The following is a 22,909-nucleotide window of genomic DNA, read 5'->3' on the forward strand; positions in this document are numbered from 1 at the left end:
TTATTTATTTTGTTACTGGAAGTTTTAAACAGAAATATTAGATCTGACTCTCAGATCCCAGGATTAAAGATTAGAGACCAAGAATATAAGTTATAGGCTTTTGCTGATGATTTAGTTTTTGTACTTGAAAATCCAATAACTTCAGGCCCAAAACTCTTATCACAAATTGAAAGATATGGAGAGGTAGCAGGACTAAAGATCAATAAAGACAAAACAAAATTAATCACAAAGAATATGACCGAAAAGCAGAAATTACAGCTTAAAAGATGTATGGATGTTCAAATGGTGAAAGAAGTAAAGTATTTGGGAATCCATTTAACAGCTAGATGTTCATCACTCAAAGAAAATAATTATGTAAAGCTTAAAAAGCAGATAGAGAAAGACCTTCAATCTTCAGACATCTCTATTGGGCAGAATCGTTCTAATTAAGATGAATATTTTACCAAGATTATTGTTCTTATTTTCCACTATTCCAATTAAACTTGAAAAGACTTTATTTCAATGAGCTAAATAAAATGACAACAAAATTTATATGGCAAGGGAAAAGACCAGGAATCAGTTAAAAAAATTTACAAGATACGAGAGAAAGAGGAGGACATTGGGAGCTCTATTACCAAGCTGCGGCAATGACATGGGTAAAGGACTGGATTGCTTATATTCTATGTCTGAACTCGAATTAGTGGCCCTCAAAGACTGCATAGACAAAAATCTTGTCAAAGGGTTCATCAGGCCCTCAACCTCGCCTTTATCAGCGCCTGTTGTTTTTGTCAATTTTATAAAGAGGGATAAAGGTTATATGTAGAATTATGAATTCTGTGGGATTATATAAGAATTACTAACAAAATATTGCATTTTATTGTACTGGAATTAGAAGATATTTGGCATGGGAAGAGGGGCGGGGTCTGATGGCCGCAGCAGCGGGAGCCTTTCCTCTCTCTTGGAATGGCCCCAAATTCCCACTGCCCGGGGGTTCTGGTCCTTTTGGACCAGACTGGATCCTTCCTGCAGGGAAGGTGATGCAGGGGATGCTGCCAGAAGCCTGGTAGGGACTGGCATGCCCCACCAGGCGAACTGGCTTGGTCTTGCACTGGCTGTCATGAAGCCGGCCAGGCAGCCATGCCTAAGCCGATAAAGCTGTGGAGACAATGCGACGCCGGGATGGAAGCCAAATGGTAATATCCGGAAAGAGCTGGAGGAGTTACTTACAAAGAAAAGAAGGGATCTACAGCCGATGGTGGTAAGTTGAGAGTGCCTGAAAGGGATTTTGGACTTTTGTTTTTTGATTGGATTGTGGACGGAACTAAAACAGCCAGATATTGAAGAAAGCAGCGTTCAGCGAAAGCTTCAGAAAGTATCAAATTGCCCAAAATCGGATTTTTAAGTTATCTAATTGTTTTTTTTAAACTTGCCCTTTTGAATCGGGAACCTTAAATTCTTGTTGTGGAAGCTATATTCTTCTTTTTATTTATAAACAAAGAGGAACGTTAAATACCGGAAGAGGATACTAAAAACTGGAAAGAGCTAGGAAAGAGCTGGAAAATTTGTCCTCTAGCGCCATCATGTGGCCGGAGGAAATATTTCAGCTTGTTATTTGTTTAAGGACTTTGATATTGCAGTTTATAAATACAGTGATACCTCTTACGAACCCCTCTTCATACGAACTTTTCATGATACGAACCCAGTGTTTAAGATTTTCTTGCCTCTTATTCCGAACTATTTTCACCTTACGAACCCAATCAGCCACCAGGATTTCCCTGAGGCTCCTCGATTCCCTTCATTTTTGCCAGCTGCTTTGAATCCCAGCGACAAACTCCCCCTTCCAAAATGCATGGGGAAAAGACTCATGGAGCTCAAGAGAGGAGAAACGTGTGGGAGAAATGAGCAGAATGGGGTGGGCAAAAATGGGAGGGACCCATGGAGCTCAAGAGGAGAAAGGAATGGGGAAAATGAGCAGGACAGGGTGGGCAAAAATGGGAGGGACCCATGGAGCTCAAGAGAGGACAAAGGTGTGGGGGAAACGAGCAGAACGGGGTGGGCAAAAACAGGAGAGAAAGACCCATGGAGCTCAAGAGAGGCTCTTTTCGCCTTGCTTCGTTGGGACTGCCACCTCTTGCCACCTCTTGCTGTCCCTCCCCCCACTCCGTTTGCCTCAGCTTAGTCTGCCCCCACCCCACTATTTTTTAAAAAAGCCTTAATGTTTTGGATTTTCCTAATGGTCTTGCACGCATTATTGGCTTTTCCATTGATTCCTATGGGAAACATTGTTCCACCTTACGAACCTCCTCCCTGAACCAATTAAGTTCGTAAGATGAAGTATTACTGTATACTCTGTTTGATTTCTACACATCTGTTTGGATTTCACACTGACTGGCTACGAGAAGGAGGATCAGCTATGGCATGGAAGGAAGAAAATATTCAAGATGGAATTGACTGAACTGATTTGAACTGATTTATTTATTTATTTATTTATTTATTTATTTATTTATTTATTTATTTATTTATTTATTTATTTATTTATTTATTTATTTATTGGATTTGTATGCCGCCCCTCTCCAGAGACTCGGGGCGGCTAACAGCGACAATAAAACAGTGTACAATAGTAATTTGGTATTGATGATTAAAAATCAATTGATTGGACTGCTTGATTTGTCTGAAAACACATTGGCCAATATAATTTGAAATTAAACATTTTTAAGAAAATCCAGAAGATAATAAAAGTTAACAGCACTATAAAAAAAAAGGATTGGTTTTTTCTCACAAAGTTATAAATTATAAAAGGAAATGATGGATTATTGTGGTTATTATGGATGAAATAATTGAAAATGGTTATGATTATTTCTGGATGATTATTATTCTCTATATTTTTCCTTTCTTTTTCTTCTGATTGATTGAATTATAAATTGATTATCTGATTTATAGTGATTAATAAAATAGGAGGAGGGGGGAACGAAAAGGGAAGAGGGATATAATATCAGGAGGAGGACTAATATGGGATAATAATTAGTATTGATTATGTTGGGCATTATAGTGAAAGACAGATGGAGTAAGGGAAAGTTAAATTGAATAGATTAGGGAAGATTATCACACTAAATTCGATACTGGAAGATATATAGAATTAGGGAAAATATATAGATTAGGGAAGATTATTACATTGCAATTAGCAGTGAAAGTAATTAGAATAGGGAAGATTATTGCACTGATATGGCAGTAACACATAGATTAGGGAAGATAATTACACTGGGATGGGCAGTGGAATTTATAGATTAGGGAAGATAATTACACTAAGAACGGCAGTGGGAAAACATGTAGATTAGGGAAGAAATAGGGTTTTCTAATGGAAGATACTTTTCATGAAAAATAATGGAACTATATGTTATCTACATGAAACCGCTGGATGAAATCATCCAAGGGCATGGGGTGAGGTATCATCAATACGCTGATGATACCCAGTTATACATCTCCACCCCATGTCCAGTCAACGAAGCAGTGGAAGTGATGTGCCGGTGGGGCCTGGATGGGTGTCAACAAACTCAAACTCAACCCAGACAAGACGGAGTGGCTATGGGTCTTGCCTACCAAGGAAAATTCCATCTGTCCGTCCATTAACCTAGGGGGTGAACTCCTGACCCACTCAAAGAGGGTTCGCAACTTGGGCATCCTCCTCGATCCACAGGTGACATTGGAACATCATCTTTCATCTGTGGCGAGGAGGGTGTCACTCATGCGCTCATCACCTCGAGGTTCGATTACTGCAACGCTCTCCACATGGGGCTACCTTTGAAAAGTGTTCAGAAACTTCAGATCGTGCAGAACACAGCCGCGATAGCCATCGTGGGGCTTCCAAGATTAGCCCACGTTTCTTCAACACTTGCATCGGCTTGCATTGGCTGCCGATCAGTTTCCGGTCACAATTCAAAGTGTTGATCATGACCTTTAAAGCCCTACATAGCATTGGACTAGATTACCTCCGGAACCGCTGCTACCGCACGAATCCCAGCGACTGATAAGGTCCCACAGAGTTGGCCTTCTCCAGGTCCCGTCGACTAAACAATGTTGTTTTGCAGGCCCCCGGGGAAGAGCCTTCTCTGTGGCGGCCCTGGCCCTCTGGAACCAACTCCCCCCAGAGATTAGAACTGCCCCCACCCTCCCTGTCTTTTGTAAACTACTCAAGACTCACTTAAATCGCCAGGCATGGGGGAGTTGAGATATTCCTTCCCCCTAGGCCATTACAAGTTATGCATGGTATGTTTGTATGTATGTTTGGTTTTATAATAAGGGTTTTTAGTTATTTTATTATTGGATTGTTACATGCTGTTTTTATCATTGGTGTTAGCCGCCCCGAGTCTACGGAGAGGGGCGGCATACAAATCCAATAAATTATTATTATTATTATTATTATTATTATTATTATTATTATATATTGATTTTGATTTGTTAAAATAGAAATGATATATTGGTATAATGAAAGAAATGAAGTGAGTAAGAAATGTATTTTAAATTTCTAATAGCAACCCTTTCTCCTATGTATATTGACATTGTTAAATTAGACTGAGACATGATATGGAAGTGTTTTTTTTTTCTTTTTTTCCTTTCCTTCCTGGGACTTAAAGAGAAGTAAATTTGGATATTTCTTTTGTTAAGGGCAGCTACAATAAAAAGAGGGTTTTTAAATAAAATCAGGAATGAGTTAAATAAGAATGCAAGAAATGGACGGAAGCACGATGGCATAGTTATGAAAAACAGCAAATTGCCAAGAGAAATTTAGATAGCTATAGCACTTTGAATGCAAATAAAGGTGAAGAACAATATCTAAAATCCGGATGATTTGTGCACATGATATACTATTCAATCTCTTATTATAAATTCACATTCCTTTTTTGTATTCATATGTACCACTTTGTCCAGATTGAATAATAATCAGAGTCTTTTTGATCATTTAATTCCATAATTAATCTGTCCATTTCTGCGCATTCATATATTTTTTTATTACTTCCTTATCGTCGGGTATCTGTGAGTTCTTCCATTTTTGCACGTACACAATTCTTGCAGCCGTTACAATGTGTAGTATTAAGTATCTTACACTTTTAACATATGATCCTCTAATACCTAATTAAAAAATTCTGGCATGAATTCAATTGCTGTATCTGTTATTTGTTGTAGCCAATTTCTTAATTTCCTCCAGTATTTTTTCGCTTCAGGACACAGCCACCATAAGTGGAAGATGGTGCCCTGCTTTTCTTTACATTTCCAACATGCCGAATTATTATTTTGATATATCTTAGCCTATCATTTTGATGGTAAATGCCATCAATATAGCATTTTATATTGGTTTTCTTTATAAGCTGTAGATTTAGTCAATTTAACATTTCTCTTCCAAATTTGTTCCCATTCTGCCAGGTATATATTGTGGCCAAAGTTTTTCGCCCAAGCGATCATCAAACCCTTGATTATCTCCTCAGGATTTTCATACTCCATCAAATATTTATAAATGTTTGATATTATTTTCTCCTCTGGGCCTATTAATAATTTGTCTAGCGGTTGGGTTTGGCTGTCAATACCTGTCTCTTCTATATCCTTTTTATATCTCGCTTGAATTTGGAAATAGATCCACCAGTCTATATTTATATTTGGTGTTGCCAATTCTTCTCTGCTTTTTAGTTTGCCAGATGGTTCTAAAATCGCTGTTTACTTAATTGTTTTAGTTGTTTCAATTGTATTTGGATAGACCAAAGCCTCCATAGTTGACAGCCAATTTGGAATGTTCAAATAATGTTTTCATCTAATTTCTTTCCATGTTTTTAATCAAGAGTCTCTAATTAAATGTCTGTTAAAATATTTCTGTATTTTATCGCCAATGTCCCAGAGGTAGGCATACTAGCCTTTCTCCAAATCTTGTCCCTCTAATTGTAAAATACATTTATTGTTCAGATTAATCCATTATTTTATCTACCTGAAAGAGGCCGCCTTGTAATATGTCTTCCAATCCGGTAATCCAAGGCCGCCTCTGCTCTTAATGTCCTGTAAATCAGATATTTTAATCCTCGGTTTCTTCCCTTGCCATATAAATTTGGATGACATTTTGTTTAACTCAGAAAAAATTTAGAGTCTAATTTTATGGGAACAGTTTGAAATAAGAAAATAAATTTGGGGAGTATGCTCATCTTAATAATTAATATTCTTCCTATCAATGACAGTTGTAATTTGCCCCATTTTTCCAGATCTATTTTTATTTGATTTACCAATAGTTATCTTCTTTTATTGATGAACATCTGTTAGTTAAATTTATCCCTAAGTATATAACTCTCTTTGTGTTTTTAAATCCCAATTTAATTTCCAATTCTTCTTTTTGTTTTTTTGTCATATCCTTAGTTAGAAATTTATTTATTTTTTTGTTGATTTTCAGCCCTGCAGACTCCCCATATTCTTCTATTTTTCTAATCAATGGTTGTCCTGTTTCTAGTAGATCTTCTAAAAAATCCCCCACTAAATCATCTGCAAAGGCGTGTACTTTAAACTCTTTTTTTAACCTTTCTCTCAGGCAAAAGTAAAGGAAGTGACTGAGAAAAATAATGAGCTTTTATAGCTTCAATGAGGAAGTGACGAAACAGCCTTGAATATTAACTCTTCAAGTACAAGTTAACTCTTTGAGTGCACATTAACTCTTTAACTACAAGTTTGGTACAATTTACAATATGCAGTTTACAATGGGAATCCCTAACAACCATGTACCCTGTACTAACACCTTAATATTACTATCTTTACGAATTTTTTTATTGATTGATTGATTGATCGATCGATTGATTGGATTTGTATGCCGCCCCTCTCCATAACAAGATTTCAAGTGTTAGGACGAAGAGCAGAGGTGACATTGGACACCCCTGTCTGACGCCTTTATTTATTTGGAATAGTTTAGTCATTTCACTGTTGACAATTGCCCTAGCTTCCTGGGAAGTATATATATTTTCCACTAATTGTTCAAATTTCTTGCCGAATCTCATTTTTTGAATTAATTTTATCATGTACAATGATCCCTCATTTTTCGCGGGGGAGGCGTTCCAAGACTATTAATTGGTGCATCACTTTATTCTCCTTTTCTTTTTTGATTTCATATGTCAACCACCTACCCGGTTTGTTTGTGTTGTGGTTGGCTCTGGCCCAGCTCCTGCCCCAAGGAATGTGGAGGTGGATGTAGGGGAAACATCCACATGCCACAGGCCTGTTTTGCTCCCGATAGAATCTCCCGACGAAGGCTCCTCTGATGAAGGAAGCGTGAGTAGCAGGGAAGAGGGGAGTTTGGCAGACAGCCCAGGAGGATATCAATCATCCTTATCATCCCTGGATTCTGAACAAGAACTTATGACAGATCCATGCATGCATATAATGATGCATAGGAGAGAACAACTGAAGGATTATTACAGGAGATAAGTGAGGCCACCTGTGGTTGGGTGGGGCTGTTGTAATTAGTGCTACAGATAAAAAGAGCAGCATGCTGATTTAGCCTCATGGATGTTTATCTGATTCATAGTTTCCTAAAGATCGTGGTTTTCGCTGTTTCCCAGTTCAAGATTGTGTGTGGACTTTCTGGACTTTGGAATTGGACTCAATTTCTCAGTTACTGGGTGAGAAATTGGATTGCATTTAACCTGTGCCTTGTGTGTACCAGAAAATCCCTTTAACATTTAAAAAGGGAGTTTTTTCTGCTTTTCTGTTGATAAAGACTATTGGTTTTCCTTCTATCGTGTGGTGTGTGTCTTTTTGGACCAATTACCCTGTAATTACAGGCGGTTTGGACACGCCAGCAGAACAGTTTGCATTCTCAAAGAATGTCTGTTTAGTCAATTTGATATTCTGGCAATATTCTTGTTGGTCCAATAAATCAAACTCATGTTTACATTTGATTAAAGATTCTTATATTTTCCCCTACCCTGGAAATTTTTAAAGCTGGTTTTCTAATTCTAATAGTTCATTGTATCTCTGCCTTTTTTAAATTTTCCCCAATTGTATAAGCAATGGTAGGTCTCTAATAAAGGCTTTAAGAGTATCCCATAAATTTTGCAGTGTCGTGGGTTGCTTCTAATTTTCTTCTATAAATGGTTTAATTTGTTTTGTAGTTCTTTCTATATATTCTTCTTCTTGTAGTGTATATGGATTTAATTTCCACCTTCTGTTTTTAGTTTTTATTCCTTTCCAGATCACAACCAAAGGGTTGTGATCCATTCAAGTATTAGTGGCTATCTCTACTAATTATGTACTCTGTGACATTTCGTTATTAGTCCAAATCATATCGATTCTTGAATATTTATTTATTTTATTTATTTATTAGATTTGTATGCCACCCCTCTCCATAGACTCGGGGTGGCTCACAACAACAATAAAACAATTCAAGACAAATCTAATAATTTAAAAACATTTTAAAAAACCGTTATTAAAGCAGGCATACACACAAACATACCATACATAAATTGTATAGGCCTGGGGGAGATGTCTCAATTCCCCCATGCCTGACGGCAGAGGTGGGTTTTAAGGAGTTTACGAAAGGCAAGGAAGATGGGGGCAGTTCTAATCTCAGGCAGGAGCTGGTTCCAGAGGGTCGGGGCTGCCACAGAGAAGGCTCTTCCCCTGGGACCCGCCAAACAACATTGTTTAGTCGACGGGACCCGGAGAAGGCCAACTCTGTGGGACCTAATCGGTCGCTGGGATTCGTGCGGCAGAAGGCGGTCCTGGAGATATTCTGGTCCGATGCTATGAAGGGCTTTATAGGTCATAACCAACACTTTGAATTGTGACCGGAAATTGATCGGCAACCGATGCAGACTGCGGAGTGTTGGTTTAACATGAGCATACCTTGGGAAGCCCATGATTGCTCTCGCAGCTGCATTCTGCATGATCTGAAGTTTCTGAACACTTTTCAATGGTAGTCCCATGTAGAGAGCATTACAGTAGTCAAATCTTGAGGTGATGAGAGCATGATTTATGAAGTGTTAAATACAATGTGTACTGTTTCTCTTTTGGGTGCAAAGTCCTCCATAGGTCTATCAATTTTAATTCCTCCACCATATCTTTAAAAAGAAGCAATGGGCTTCTTTTAATATCTTTACTTTTGCCTGAGATATAGTCTTTGTTTTTATCTGCAACCCCATTATAATCCCCTATTACAGTGTTCCCTCGATTTCCGCGGGGGATGCGTTCTGAGACCGCCCGCGAAAGTTGAATTTCCGCGAAGTAGAGATGCGGAAGTAAATACACCATTTTTGGCTATGAACAGTATCCCAAGCCTTCCCTTAACACTTTAAACCCCTAAATTACAATTTCCCATTCCCTTAGCAACCATTTAGATTATTACTCACCATGTTTATTTATTAAAGTTTATTTTTAAAAATGTTTTTTAAAGGCAGACGAAAGTTTGGCAATGACATATGACGTCATCGGGCGGGAAAAACCATGGTATAGGGGGAAAAACCGCAAAGTATTTTTTAATTAATATTTTTGAAAAACCGAGGTATAGATGTTTCGTGAAGTTCGAACCCGCGAAAATCGAGGGAACACTGTATACAAATATTTTTGTATTCCAGTGTCAGTAATTTTTCATGCATTTTCTTATAAAATTCTTTTTGTTTTGTATTGGGGGCATAAATGTTAATCAAGTGTACTTTCCTCTCGCTTATTTTAATCTCTAATTAAACATCTTCCTTTTGGGTCTGTATATACCTCTTTTGCTTCTATTCCCTTTCTAATATAAGTTGCTACTCCTTTTTTCTTTTTATTCCCTAGTGAAGTATATAGAATCCCCAATTTTGACAAATGAATCAGGATTTGTTCAAATGAATCAGGATTTGTAGCGATGGAGCGCTTTGGGATTGAGAATTTGAAAGATTGTGAGTGATTTGGGTATTTGGTATTGAAAGCAATGGAAAGTATTCCCTTTGTAGTCTGAGCTTGGCATTTCCTCCTTGAATTGGAACTTACTAGGAGACGGTGACTGCAATCTTTTTTTCGGATAAATATGGCGGCAGTGACTATGCCATAATTAGCCGGAATAGGCTTATAGCTCAGTTCTTGCTGAATTCTGGCCTTAGAACTTATAACAACAGAAAGAAGGACTAATACTGGACACTGACTACAAAGGGTGAAAGATTTTAGAACGTGTTGAAGGTATGAGAAAGGAGTTTGAGATTGCTGTCGTCACTTTGATTACAACTTGGATTTGACTAAATGGAATGAATTAGGCACCGCTGAACTGATAAAAACTGGAACTCCCCTCTTCTGTTTGTTTTGTTTTCTCTTGTTTTCTCTCATCCCTGGACTCCCATTTTCTGATCCCTTGACTTTCAACCTTTCAACCTTTGTCCCTTATAATACGTTCTTTAACGTTGGAACCTGTGGATTTGCAGATCTCTCCCCTCCCGTGTTGTTGACTGAATTACCTCGTAGATTTATTTGCTTGGACACTCAGACCCTATTGACTATATCAGTTCAATCATCCCTTGGACTTGAAGTACCCAATATATACCCAATAATATCACCAACAACATTTAAATTGAACTAACTGATTGAATAACTGATTAATTAATTTCCTTCAACTCTTTATATATTTGACTGTTCAAGATACGACTATTAAGGCATTGCACATCCTTTACAGACAAAATGGACTTACACTATTTGAATTATTGGACTTACTACATCTACTGGACCTATTCGAACTGAGTGAACTTTATAAGTATAAAAAGGGGAATCTAATGATACCTTGCCTTTATTATTTTTCTTATGCTTAGATATTTAGATATTTACTAAATTACTATATTACCTTTCAAATTTATACCAAACTCAATCATTTCATAAGTATTTCCGCTTTACATAGTTTTTATTCAACTGCTGATGTATTTATATATCCCTATTTGTATCTTTGATTTTGAATTGCAAAACTGTGAAATTGCTTTTACGCTCTTTTCCTTTTTCCTACTTGAATCAACCTTTAGAATTAATTCCAGTTTACATACTCTCCTGACTTTTCTATTCTTTTGTTTTGCTATTAACAAATTTTTCTCCATTTTATTATACTTAAATAGTAATTTACAAATCTATAGATACTTGATTTACCATTTGATAAATTAACTTTATATTTAATAAATTTGTGTTTACTTACATATATTTATAACTTTAATTTAATATTTAAAACTGAACCTTTTGATTAACTGGCTATATATAGTGTTATTGTCATAATTGTATGAATTTTTTACATTTCAACATTTAGAAAGATTGATTGTATATATATTAACTGCTTATTTGAACTATATATTATATATTGCAAATCGTAATATCTTTTCCTCTTTGATACTATCATCCCGCTATTTACTATAACTCATCTCATTATACCTTTTTTAAACTGTTCTTAACCTACAGAATATTTAACATTAACTAGACCCTACAATTGTACCATCCTAACATACACTAATTAAAAGTGTATGAGTAAATTAGATTCTATTTGGAGCCTATTTAAAATGTCCTCTTGAAGTCAACCTACAATTACGAAATCTTGGAAGAAGATTACTACACAACCATCAACACCAGCCCTGCAACGTACAACAGAAATGGCCTCTACTGAAAAAACACCATCGTCACAACCTTCCCAACCAACAATGACAATTACACTAATTTCACTTTTTTGACATGATGACTAAAATGCAGGAATCGATTGACTGGAATTACGATGTTTTAACAGGAACCATGAGAACAATGAGAGAAGACATTAAAAAAATAGAAGACCACATAGGACATCTGGACGAGTGGATGGAAAAACTGGATGAATGAATGGAGGATGTCCACAGTATCCTAACAAATAACGTCCAAAAATTAAAAACCATAGAAGAGATAAATGAAAGGATGGATACACGCCTACAATTTGTTGAAGCGAGGACTGAATATATTAACAAAAACTTAGAGGAAGCAATAATTAATCTCAAGCTAGAAAAATCAGTGTTGTTATTGCGTTTCCAAAACATTACTGAATCTGAACACCAAGACTTACCACATATAATGGCAGAGATACTTGCAAATATAACCGGCAAGACCCCACAAGAAATGCTTCAATACACTGATGAAATATACAGAATCTCAACATCCTACGCAAGATGTCATAGACTTCCAAGAGAAGTCCATATTCGATTTATCAGAAGAACCATTAGAGACGAGGTATATAACATGTCGAATGGAAAACACTGTATCCTACAAAGGTAGAGAAATTACTGTGCTATATCAAATTCCAAGATGAGTGAGAGATGAAAGAAAACCTTACCAAATGATAACCAATAAACTAAACAAGAACAGAATTCCCTTCAGATGGTTGACCCCCAAGGGTATCCTGGTCACATTAATTGATAAAAAATTACTTCACCAGATGAAGCAAAAGATTTCTACAACCAAATTCTTAAGCCAGTTGAAGACACAAGGACAAGAGAAGATGACAGTAGAGACAAGGTTTGCACCGAAGAACTTAGTTCGGAGGACAACCTATTAGACAAAGACACTGAAATTACACGAGCAAAAACCGAGACGCGAAAGGAGAAGGCAAGAGAACTCATACCCCAACTCTCGACATAATGGGATTACAATATTTTCATCCAACATCAATGGCTTAAATTCAAATAACAAGAGAATAATTTTTTTTTCATAAACTAACCAACTACAACTACAACATAATATGTTTGCAAGAGACTCATGTTTCAAATGATGAGGTTAATTTATTACATTCTCCCAATCTTGGAGAACTCTTCACTGCATCAGCAATGGTTAAAAAAAGAGGCATAGCTATATATGTCAAAAACAAAGCTTATTTATTGCCAACTCAAATGGTCAGATATTGATAGTCCAAGTAACTTTAGGATATAAATAGGTAACAATTATAGCAATATATGCCCCTTCTGTTAAGCAACTTACATTGTTTAAGATTCTACATGAAAAAATACTAAAATTGGATCTAACAAATTTTATTATAATTTGAGATTTCAATGCTATTACAGACAAAACAAATGATTACAAAGGCAGCTCCAAATACAGTTCAAGAAAACTACTTCCAACCACATTTGACCAATTAGTACATGCATTTGCTTTAAAAGATATCTGGAGATTTTACCACCCCAACTCCAAACAGTATACTCCCCCCCCCCCCACAAATCCTGGTCACGTACTGATATGGCTTGGTCTAGTTCAGAAATAATAAATGAAATTACAGATATCCAAATACAAACTGGCACCTGGGGAGACCACAATCCTTTGTCATTAACATTTAGAGATCCAAATAACAAACAATTCCAAAGATGGTCCATGTACCAGACAATTATCACTGAACAACAATTTCAGGATATAATACAACATGATTTACCTATCTTCTTTGAACTCAATTGTTTGGCTACTACTAAAGCCTACATCCGAGGAATTTACATATCCTACTCTGCCAAAAATAGAAAAGAAAAATAAGAGAAATTACATAAATTAAATACATCCTTACAACATGCAGAAAAAACTTTACAAATCAACCCCAACAATACTTCGATCTTTGCCGAAATAAAAGCCATTAACCATGAAATAAATTTAATAATCCAAAAACAACTCTCACACAAATTGAAAATGGCAAAATAATCACACTTTGAATCCATTAATAAACCAGGTCAATGGCTGGCCTTTAAATTGGCTCATCAAAAATTAGATAAAAACATTGAGGTGTTATATGACAATTTTGGACATTTAAAATCAAATACCAACAGCAAGAAACAAATAATCAGGAATTATACAATACAGAAACAATGAATGAGGAACTTACACTAAAATTGGAAGAAGCCAGTTATCTAGGTCCTCAGCAGTCTGGATTCAGGCCCAGCACGGAAACTGCTTTGGTCACGTTGATGGATGATCTCTGGCGGGCCCAGGACAGGGGCTTGTCTACTGTCCTGGTGCTTCTTGACCTCTCGGCGGCTTTCGATACCATCAACCATGGTATCCTTCCCACCGGCTAGAGGGTTTGGGAGTGGGAGGCACTGTTCTTCAGTGGTTCTCCTCATACCTCTGTGGCTGGTTGCAGTCGGTGTTAGTAGGGGGTCAGAGGTCGACCTCTAGATCTCTCCCTTGTGGGGTGCCTCAGGGGTCGGTCCTCTCCCCCCCTGCTATTTAATATCTACATGAAACCGCTAGGTGAGATCATCCAAGGGCATGGGGTGAGGTATCATCAATACGCCGATGATACCCAGTTATACATCTCCACCCCACGTCCAGCCAACGAAGCAGTGGAAGTTATGTGCCAGTGCCTGGAGAATGTTAGGGCCTGGATGAGTGTCAACAAGCTCAAACTCAATCCAGACAAGATGGAATGGCTGTGGATCTTACCTCCCAAGGACAACTCCATCTGTCCGTCCATTACCCTGGGGGGGAGAATCACTGGCCCCCTCAGAGAAGGTTCGCAACTTGGGCGTCCTCCTCGATCCACAGCTCACATTAGAGAAACATTTTTCAGCTGTGGTGTGCACCAGTTGCGACCCTACTTGGACCGGGAGTCACTGCTCACGGTCACTCATGCCCTCATCACCTCGAGGCTTGACTACTGTAACGCTCTCTACATGGGGCTACCTTTGAAAAATGTTCGGAAACTTCAGATCGTGCAGAATGCAGCTGCAAGAGCAATCATGGGCTTTCCCAAATATGCCCATGTTACACCAACACTCCGCAGTCTGCATTGGTTGCCGATCAGTTTCCTGTCACAATTCAAAATGTTGGTTATGACCTATAAAGCCCTTCATGGCACCGGACCAGATTACCTCAGGGACCGCCTTCTGCTGCACAAATCTCAGCGACCAGTTAGGTCCCACAGAGTGGATCTTCTCCAGGTCCCGTCAACTAAGCAATGCGCCTGGCGGGACCCAGGGGAAGAGCCTTCTCTGTGGCGGCCCTGGCCCTCTGGAACCAACTCCCCCCAGAGATTAGAACTGCCCCCACCCTCCTTGCCTTTCGTAAACAACTTAAAACCCACCTCTGCCGCCAGGCATGGGGGATTTGAGATCCTCTTTCCCCCTAGGCCTTTACAATTCTATGCATGGTATGTATGTATGTATGTATGTTTGGTTTTTATATTAATGGATTTTTAATCATTTCTAATACCAAATTACTATTGTACACTGTTTTATTGTTGCTGTTAGCCACCCCGAGTCTCCGGAGAGGGGCGGCATACAAATACCATAAATGAATGAATGAATGAATGAATGAATGAATGAATGAATAAAATACTTAGATCAAAATGAAAAAAACATTAATAAACGAGGAAGAAAGATACATGTTAAATAATACAATTACTATAACAGAATTAAAATCTGCAATTGCAAAGCAAAAAAACAATAAAACTCCAGGCCCGGATGGAATTCCCGTTGAATTTTATAAACACCACCAAGACATACTGGAACCTATAATGCAATTATAATGTACAATGATGTCCTACTACATGGTAAACTTCCTAACACTTGGTTGGACGCTTATATAACATTAATCCCCAAAAATAATCAAAACAGAGAATATCTTGAAAACTACAGACTCATATCACTATTCAATACCGACTATAAAAATTTTACTTCAATAATTGCAGACCGCCTAAAAAAATACCATAATCCACCCAGATCAAAATGCATTCTTACCTTCAAGAAATATAGCCACTAATACAAGAATAATATTAAACACTCTTGAATATTATGACAAACACAGCGATAAACCAGTAGCCCTAATATTTATGGATTTTAAGGAAAGCCTTTGATAGTTTGCAATGGCAATACTTTATAAGTCAAATTGATCATATGAAATTCGGGGATAATTTTCTTAATTTAATCAAAGTTATCTACTCCCAACAATCTGCTAAAATTCTGTTTAACAATGATAGTACTGAGAAAATACGAATAACAAAAGGTGTACATCAAGGATGCTCGTTAGCCCCTCTGATTTTTATTTTGGCTATTGAAACACTACTGAATAACATAAGAAATAACAAGCAAATTCAGGGTGTTAAAAATATTTAAACTACAAGCATTTGCAGATGACATCGTTTTTATTGTACAGGATCCCATAGAAACTGCACCGATTTTACTACAAGAAATTCACAAATTTGGAGAAGTAACAGGCCTAAAAATTAACAAGGAAAAAACTAAAATTTTAAGCAAAAACATGACTCAAAAACAAAATATCCTATTGGAAGAATTGGTTAACTTAAAAATAGTCAAAAAAATAAATATTTGGGCTTATGGATGACCTCAAATTACAGTACCATAAAAAAAGATAACTTCGATAAACTACTTAAAGATATCCAAAAAGACCTACTAAAATGGTCCAATCTGAAACTTTCCCTGATGGGGAAAATATACACAATAAAATCTAATATTTTACCAAGATTCTTGTACCTCTTTCAAATCGCCCCAATAAATCTGAACAAAACTTTCTTTAATAATTTACATATGAAAATCCGGAAATTTATTTGGTCCAAAAAGAAGGCTAAGATAAAATAAAAAAATCTCCAAGGCCATAGAACCAATTTCCAAATATATCATCAAGCTGCAATATTATCCATGTTAAGAGACTGGGTAACGCTGAAGAATACAAGATTACTAACCCTTGAGGGTTTTGACTTACAATCAGGATGGCATTCTTTTTAGTGATGGACACTTATAAAATACCTAATTACTTTAAACATCACTATTTAAGAAAAACTCTAATAACAACATGGCAACACATAAAAAGAAACCATTGCCACTCTACCAAAATGGATATCTCCAAACGAATTAATTACCTACCCCAATCTTTTGTCTCCTTCAAAAATATGAACATACCAACAATTAGATGAAAATGATAATCTGCTGACAAAACAACACCTTCAAGATATAGGGATAAATTTGGATTGGCTAACATATATACAAATTAATTCTAATTATAATGAACAAAAAAATAAATTTGGCTTTCAAAAAATTAATCCAATAGACTTAATTCTTTTTGGCCCAAGTTCAAAAATGATTTCCAAACTTTATAATTATTTATTATTGCAAGACAATATCAAGGAACAAGTCAAAGGATGCATGATTGCCTGGGCCCAGAATTTCGGCTATACGATTAATCTAATAGAATGGGAAAAATTTGGACAGTAAATTACAAGATGACTCTAGCAACATCTTATAAAGAGAATCAAATCAAAATGTTCTACCGATGGCACCTACCCCCAGCTAGACTGTCTAGAATGTATTCCAACTTATCTCCAGTATGTTGGAAATGTAAAGCTAAACCTGTAAACTACTATCATCTATGGTGGACTTGTACCTGTGCCAAAAAATTCTGGAAAGAAATAAAAAATCTCCTAGACCAAGTCATAACGAATAATGTAATATTCAAACCAGAACTGTTTCTTTTAGGCATATTCAGACAGAAATTTACACGAGAGGAAAGATATCTTACCTTACAGATTTTAACGGCAGCTAGAATTACATATGCCCAGACATGGAAGCAGGAAAAAAACCCTTCTATTTTAACAACTATCTCTAAAACTATGGGATGTGCGGAGGTGACTAAAATAACTATGGAAATTTAAAATAAAAAAGAATCAGATTTCTACAAGATATGGGAGAAATGGTACCAATGGATAGCAGCAAAAAATCCTATCAATTATTGCCAAAAAACAATAAATTTCCCCCTCTTCTACCGTTCTAAATGAAATCACAGACACGAACACGACCAAACACTGAGTACAATTAACTTGATTTTGAAGACACTCTTGCAACATATTTTTTTTATTTCTTCTTTAATCATTTTGAAACATCAATTGATCTACAACCTCACACGATAAATTTGACCCATGGACTCAACTTTACACTCGATCACTTTACTTTTTAACATATACATCCGGTATCTTATCATACCCCAATGTCGCATATCCTGAAAATGTCTGCTACTCGGCAGACTCCTCCCATCCATCTCCCTATCCCCAATCTCCCTCCATTAATATCTCTTCCTCTTCCTTCTTTTTCTTATTTTTTTCTTTTTCTTCCTCCATTTCCCTCTTTTCGTCTATTTCTTTTTCTATTCTATAGATTTACTACTCTATTTCATATTATGTACATGTACTTTATATCTTTTGTTACGTACTGTAATTGTGGTCATAACATAGCGATATGAATACTTTCCATATAGCTTATGACCTGTTTTATTACTATGTAATGCCTCTTTTCCCCCTTTCCCTTTTCCCCCCACCTTTTTTAACTATTTAAACTCAATAAACTTCATTTATATATTAAAAAAAAAGAATCCCCAATTTTGGATTTTCTAAGTATTTTCTTTCTGTTTGCTTTATGTGTGTCTCTTGTAAACATATGATGTCTGCTTTTTCTTTAATTAATTTTGTGAATGTTCTACTTCTTTTTTCAGGACTATTTAGTCTAATATTTAATGAAATTAGTTTAATTTCCTTATGCATTTATTCCTTCCCTTGTTTTCTACTTATTGGCCTTTGCTACTAACAGTAGCAAAGGCCAATAAGTAGAAAACAAGGGAATTCAGAAAGAGGAAGGGGTGAGGACGGAAACTCTAACAGAGTTTCTGTCCTCACCCCTTCCTCTTTCTGAATTTGGTCTTCTGTTTCCTTAGATTTTTCCTTCTCTTCTCCTTCCCCTTCTTCCTATCTTTCTTCCTGGCTTACTCCCTCCAATCTATCTCCCCTTTCTGTTTCTGTTATTTCCTCTATTCCCAGAAGTTGTTCATTTATTTCTTGTGGTCTCTTGATATTATCATCCTTAATTTTCCTGCCCTCCCACGTTATTATCATGTGTTTTTTATTTAGGGTAGAGGCTAAGAATTTGTAGTCACTTCTCTGTTTCCTCACTCTTCTGGGTATTTGTTTTAAGATATTGATTTCTTTTCCTTTATAAGTCCAGGTCTGTCCTCTCGTGGCCATATAAACACTGTCACTTAGTTTTCTCTTTGCGAACCTCACATGGATTTCCCTAGGCAGGTGGTGGCATTTGGAATAATTGGTCTGTAACAGTAAACTTCATCAATTTCTCTTTTAATTTCATTTTTGTCCTTTTGAAGTATCTCTTCTATCAATTCTGCCATTCTGTCTTCTATAGCCTCTTCTTTAATCTCTTTGCTATTCTGAAATCTCAAAAAATAGGATGATTTGTCCATTTCCTGATTTACCAGTTGGTGTTCTAATTCTTTGTGGATCTTTTTGGTCTGTTTTTTCTATCTTTTTTTCATTTCGTTCTGACTAGTTCTCTATTACTTTGATTTGCTCTTCTTGTTTTTTAATATCTCCCTGCATCATTTCCATATTACTGTTTAACCTTGAAATGTGAAATTTCAATTCGGCATGGTTTTGCACTAAAACTTCCTGCAACTTTACCAGAGTTTCCTGAGGTGCTGCAAAGTCCCTGATCAAGACAATGTCTTCATAGGGGCTAAGAGCAACCCAGCCCAGGGGGGTCACTCATGAACGCAAATCCTAGAAAGAAGACTTGGACACATTTTCTCTCTGGGTGAAGTGACACAGTATGGAGTTGTGTACCTCTTTTTATTTGGGAGCATAAACAGATGGGGATAATTACACATACATGTCAAGTGATACACAAACATCCAATAACATAACTTAAAACATGACATATCTTTGAGTCCTTCCTTTCCCCCAGATATCACAAACCAATTTCCTTGAAACTTTTCCTTTGAGCAAATGTTTCTCACGCCTAATTTCTCTGAAGCCTTCTGCCTTATCAAAACCAATCTCCTTTATCACAGTCTCCTTCAGGCAATGTAAATTTCCCCCTTTGATCATATAGCGTCCTGTCTGGAGTGATGTAAACTTGTTTATCAGTGAGATGTTTATTGAACCCTTTTATGGTTAGTTGTCTTCCTGTTGCAAATTCACCGGAAGTGCAGACTTAAGCAAGTTAGTACCATCCTATACTGGCTATAATAGAATCAGGGTAAGCAGAGCATTTTTATGCTAGAGGTCCAGATATATATAATATGATATATTCCCTATTCTAACATTTTATGCTATACTGCAACTGCAACAGTTTCCTGAACCATATTTAATGTTGCATTCATATTTTGCAGTAAAATTGTATTTCCTGATTTCTCATAGGTAAATATTTCATCAATAGGGCGCTGGGTTGCTGGAGAAGCAGCCCCAGCTGCCGCTGTAAAGGGTTGCTTTTTACCTCCCTTTATCATTATTGTTGTTGTAGTGGTTGATATTTCCAAATCACCATTCAGGTCTCTCTCTATTGTTTAAATACAATTCTTCCTTCTTACAGAATAAATTATAATATTACGCAGTGATTGTATTTCTTTATAAGAATTAATAAGTAAATAAATAAGTAGATACTTGATATTTCAATAAATAATGTGGATTCCTAAATAGCTACTATTGTATATAAAACTCTTATAAATATTATAGTTCTATAGCCTTTAAGTCTATTTCTAAATCAAATCAAGTGGAATTGAATGAAAGTTAATCAATTCTTTATAACAGTGATAACAGTAATTTAAATTTCAGTTAAATTCAATTAGATATCAAATGTAAATACTAAGTAATAGATAAATAGTATCTTATAATCTATACAATATTAAAAATAAACTATAAGCTATAAGCTATAGGCTATAGGCTTCACTAAGTAGATATTTATTTAAGTAAAGCGCACTATATATAAAAAACTATAAAAACTATTAAAAACTATAAAAATATTAGGAATATAAATATAAATAGTATGTTAACATGGATTACTTTACCTTAAGAAAATAAAAGCTTTACCAATAAGATTGAACAGAATTAATATCAGATGTTTTAAATCTTTAAATAGTCAACTAAATGTTTACAATTTGACACAAATCAAGAACAGTTCTGAGAAATCAAGTTGTCCAAAGTCAGAAGAAAAAGACGGTGAAGACAGCAAAGAGGAGGGGATGAGTGTTTGTTTTGTATCCTAAGTCTAGGGAAAGTTTCCTCTTGACTGTCTCTTAAAGGTAGTGTTAAATATTGAATATATAAAAATATAGATGACGTCTGATGTATTTAGAAATGTTGTAATCTCCCCGGCACTTTCACACTGATTGAGAGCAATCTCTTGAACTTTCTTTTGTTGTTATTAACAGTTCACTCTGATCGGTCTGCCAGTGTCAGTTGCTGTCTTCCTGTCAGATCACTCCTCGCCCCGTTTATTCGAATAACCATTTTTTTGTAATCCATTTTGATCTCTCAAGTGGCAAAGTCTTTTTCAATCTTTTTCAATGTAGACAAGTTTTTGGATCTCTGCAACAACTAAATCTCCTGCGTATACTGTTCTGGTTTCTGGTAGAACTTTAGTTATTAAAAAATAACGCTTACTGAATGCAGTATTTCATAAACAAAGAAACTCCATTTTTATTCTCTTCACTTCCATATTCAAAATGCAATACAGACTGGCACATTCCTTTCTCCCGTTATCTCTCTTAATTACATTCCCCATGCATTCCCAAGCCTCCTCCGTCTCCCAAGATTTATGTACTTACAGCATGATTCAAAATAAGCAGGAATGACTGCAAAATAACACAGAACAAACTTACTCACTCCGGAGCCAAACTGAAACAATTTTCATTGTAGAACTACAACATTGAAACTCCGCCCTTCTTCCCCACTGGCCCCCTGACGTGCCAAATACATCTCTCCAGTATTTATCCCATTCCTTCCCTTAATATCATTTTCCTAACACCTGTTCCTTGCGTTTTTGGACCCTTCTGAATTGAGGATTAACCCAGCGAATGTCTGTCTCTTCCTCGCTAGATTCTGGACTCATAGCAACATCGTGTGGCTGGCCTCCCACCTGTTCTAATACCTGTAACCCAGGGCCTACCACTAATTCATAAACACTATCTGTATCAGAGTCCTCAAGCTCTTCATCATCCTCCAACTGACCAGGAGTATGTACAACATATACCAGTTTCTTTCGGCTAAGCCGCCAAGTTCCTCTCCGATCTCGGCTTCCTCTCACCTCCCATTCTCAGTTTATTTTTAGCACATGATCTCATCTCCCATTCACCGCTACTTTACAGTTTTTGGAGCACTTCTTCCATTGTTGCAGTCGGATGATTCAATTGCTAGTTTTTCTCCCTTCCATGAGTCTATTTTAGCCTTGGATGTGATCCATCATGATCAATGAAAGCTTCCTTATTTTGCGGATCCCCGCGGCTTCAGGTCTGCCATGTTAACTCAGGCATTTGTTTTTGGCTGTATAGAGAGAGAGCCCTCCACCCAAGCAGGCGAACACATTCACCCCGCTATTGCCTGGGATGCCCCTCTTTTTCCACTTTGTCCTTTAGATTCTCATGCCTCGAAGGGTCCCCAGATCACGAAAATTGAGCAGCCTTAAAGAACAGAGCTCATTCCAGCTGAAGTTGGTGAAAAAAATAAAAAAACAGCCCAAACAAGCAATTACATCAAAACTGAAAGCATACAGAAGATTCAACCCATGAAGATTCCCCCCCCCCCGCTTCAGAATAGTGATGGAGTAGACAACAATCCATAGATAATTAAAATTATTCAACCCTCTAACAATAGGTAGTCTACAGAACAAAAATAGCAGATCTTTTGACCTCTCTGCTAGAAATGCAGGTTGGGAGAAAGAGATATATCATTGTTTGAGACTGAGTAAAGTATAGTTTGAAGACAAGCAAGATGAATGCTTAAAACTCCACTTGGACATAAAAGTTATTGAATGGTGATGGACTAAATCCCTAAATGGCTACAGGTTCAGTCTAATATTTCTCCCAGGGTTGTAAAGATAAGCAGGATGGAGAAGGATTGTGTATATTGCCTTAAGAGCTTAAAGGTAAATAAAGGCTTCCTTGAGTTGAGCTTAATTCCTGGAGA

General features: G+C 36.6%; 1 protein-coding gene across 4 annotated transcripts in view; it reads left to right on the top strand.

Moving 5' to 3' along the window:
• MCOLN1 (mucolipin TRP cation channel 1) overlaps nt 1-22,909 on the top strand; it is a 110,207-nt gene that overhangs the window by 8,610 nt on the left and 78,688 nt on the right. The window lies entirely within an intron of this gene.

This window comes from Erythrolamprus reginae, chromosome 2, assembly GCF_031021105.1.
Source record: "Erythrolamprus reginae isolate rEryReg1 chromosome 2, rEryReg1.hap1, whole genome shotgun sequence".
In the NCBI taxonomy this organism is placed as follows: domain Eukaryota; kingdom Metazoa; phylum Chordata; class Lepidosauria; order Squamata; family Dipsadidae; genus Erythrolamprus; species Erythrolamprus reginae.